This window comes from Saccopteryx leptura, chromosome X (genome assembly GCF_036850995.1).
Source record: "Saccopteryx leptura isolate mSacLep1 chromosome X, mSacLep1_pri_phased_curated, whole genome shotgun sequence".
NCBI classification, from domain to species: Eukaryota; Metazoa; Chordata; class Mammalia; order Chiroptera; family Emballonuridae; genus Saccopteryx; species Saccopteryx leptura.
In genome coordinates, this window is record NC_089516.1 from 65,383,276 (window position 1) to 65,386,440 (window position 3,165).

General features: G+C 47.8%; 2 pseudogenes; both read left to right on the forward strand.

The window, feature by feature from the left end:
- Window positions 1-543, forward strand: LOC136386358 (suppressor of cytokine signaling 6-like; annotated as a pseudogene).
- A 410-nt stretch (window positions 544-953) lies between these two features.
- Window positions 954-2,248, forward strand: LOC136386359 (suppressor of cytokine signaling 6-like; annotated as a pseudogene).
- The last annotated feature ends 917 nt before the right edge of the window (window positions 2,249-3,165 follow it).

Consider the following 3,165-nt stretch of genomic DNA (forward strand, 5'->3'; position numbering starts at 1 on the left):
ATGAAGAAAATTAGTCTTTAAACCTTCCAGAAATCTTTGAGCCTGGATAAAAGGAAAGAAACGGATTTCGTGGTAGTACAACAACCATCACTAGCCAGTTAATTTGGAAAGAATGATTCCTTATTTGGTAGCCAGGATGGAAAAGGTGGAAAATGAGATCAAAGAGTGAAAGCCTCACGGGTAAGAGGCAGCTTTCTACAAAACAAAGGCAGCAAGGCGAGGGACGCGCACCCTCTGGGAGCTTTGCCAAATGGGGATGGCTTTTCTCTCCAGGCTCCAACAGTCTTTCAAGATGGGAGAGCTCACAGCTCAATAAGCTCCACTTCCATCACAATCAGGACGAGTGTCCTTACCCCTTGGCCTTTTGACGTACAAACACTGACCAGGCACATATCAAAATGGAGGAGGCGAGAGTCAAAGCCTTGCTCCGTTGTTACCAATCCAAGTCCAACAAGGAGTGATGTTCAAAAAGACTGTCACCATCTTTGGCCTGAAACTGTGCCAAGGACAGAACAATTCGTTAAGGAGTTAAGAATGGCCTAATGGCCCTGGCTGGTTGGCTCAGCGGTAGAGCGTCGGCCTGGCGTGCGGGGGACACGGGTTCGATTCCCGGCCAGGGCACATAGGATAAGCGCCCATTTGCTTCTCCACCCCTCCCCTCCTTCTTCTCTGTCTCTCTCTTCCCCTCCCGCAGCCAAGGCTCCATTGGAGCAAAGATGGCCCGGGCGCTGGGGATGGCTCCTTGGCCTCTGCCCCAGGCGCTAGAGTGGCTCTGGTCGAGGCAGAGCGACGCCCCGGAGGGGCAGAGCATTGCCCCCTGGTGGGCAGAGCGTTGCCCCTGGTGGATGTGCCGGGTGGATCCCAGTGGGGCGCATGCGGGGAGTCTGTCTGACTGTCTCTCCCCGTTTCCAGCTTCAGAAAAATACAAAAAAAAAAAAAAAAAGAATGGCCTAATGGAGGTTTGCATCTTCACCTATGGACTACTGCCTCCAGACTGCGTTTGGGATTCTGTGCCTGCCCACGAGGGGCTGTAGCCTTCCGAAGGATCACCTAGCTATTTCTGGGCGGCTGCTCCCCTGGAAGTTTCTGCAGTTGCAGTTCCTTCTCAAATTGGAGAGAACTCTTTTGCCAAAACAACAATCTGAGCCCTGGCCGGTTGGCTCAGTGGTAGAGCGTCGGCCTGGCGTGCAGGAGTACCGGGTTCGATTCCCGGCCAGGGCACACAGGAGAGGCGCCCATCTGCTTCTCCACCCCTCCCCCTCTCCTTCCTCTCTGTCTCTCTCTTCCCCTCCCGCAGCCAGGGCTCCATTGGAGCAAAGATGACCCGGACGCTGGGGATGGCTCCATGGCCTCTGCCTCAGGCACTAAAATGGCTCTGGTCTCAACAGAGCGAGGCCCGGGATGGGCAGAGCATCGCCCCCCGGTGGGCATGCCGGGTGGATCCCGGTCGGGCGCATGCGGGAGTCTGTCTGACAGCCTCCCTGTTTCCAGCTTCAGAAAAATAGAAAAAAAAAAGTGTACGGAAACCTTAAAAAAAAAAATGGTTTGTTCATTGGCACCACAGGTGCCATTACAGAGCCCAAGAGCAAGTCAGGATGATGTCCCTCCATGCTTGCTATTCCTACCTCCAATGCAGAAGGATGAAATCCAAAGGAACCTCAGTGGCAGGAAGTATGTGCTATCATTTCAAGTTTGGCCCTGACTCTGCTCCTGGGGTTGCAAGAGTTTATGACTCCATGGAAAGTAGTGGTTTGGGGTTGTGACAAGCTTCACATGCAGGGGAGCTGAAAACACTTGCGAAGTAAGGATGGTACTAGACACCAGTCACATGTTGGGAGGCAGAAGATAGCTAGTAAATGTGTGCCAGATGGTTCTTTTCTTGTTCGGGATAGTTCTAATGACCGTTATCTTTTAAGCTCCAGCTTTCACTCTCATAGTAAAACACTTCACACTAGAGTTGAGCACTCAAATGGTAGGTTTTACTTTTGTGAACAACCAGATGTGCATGGAAAATGCACTGATATAATTAAACATTCAACCAGGGACTCTAAAAATGGAGTTTTTGGTTATTCAAGCTCTTGGTCACCTGGATTTGTAATATACCAAATGAGAGTATCACCGCCATTCACGCAGGTGTGGTCTTTGAAGGACCTGTGTTGTTTTATCGTGTGTCAGTATACCAGAATAGGCATTTTCAAAATAGCCTTTGCCAAACAAAATGAAGGATTATTGACAGGAAAAGCATTAGTGAAAGGTTAGGAGAACCCTGCATCTTGTACTCTGGGTTTAAGAAAAAGAGATGGAAATCTAGTTTACAAACTTTCATTGCTAGGAGAATCTTTTGCTGCTCTAACAGTTTCAGTTTTAGGTGAAAAGAGTAATCAGTTTTAGTTTAAGGGTAGAAGAGCGTCACCAAGGTATCTTGAGTTTATTTTTGGTTCTTTAAAGAGGAAAGTCTTCAGATTTTAAAGATTAAAAAATTTTTTTATGTGTTGATTTTAGAGAGGTAGAGGGAGACAAGGAGAGGGACAAGTGAGAAGCATCAACTTGCAGTTGCTTTCACTTTAGCTGTACATTGAGCTTCTCGTATGTGCCTTGACTGGGGTGTGCCAGTGACCCCTTACTCAAGCCAGTGACCTTTGGGCTCAAACTGGGGAGCATGTGGATGATCCCCTGCTCAATCCAGCCCCCTGCTGACTATACATATTTGTATTAGGAATTATTACAGCCCTGCCGGATAGCTCAGTTGGTTCCAGCATTGGCCCTAGCACAGAGGTTGCCAGTTTGATCCGTGGTCAGCGCACATACAGGAGCATATAGATATTCCTGTCTCTGTTTTCTCTCTCTCTGTCTCTCTTCTTTCCTCTCTCTAAAATCAATAAAGACCATTAAATAAATAAATAAATAAAATAAAGAAAATTAAAAAAATAATTATTACAGCATTGTAAAGTCATTATTAAATTAATGTAAGACATTTAAATGATTCTTTTGAAAGCTATTTTAAAACAATTTAAAATCTATCTAGGGTGAGTTAAAAGTTACAGTTAAAAGTTCTTGTGCGGCCCCGGCCGGTTGGCTCAGCGGTAGAGCGTCGGCCTGGCGTGCGGGGGACCCGGGTTCGATTCCCGGCCAGGGCACACAGGAGAAGCACCCATTTGCTTCTCC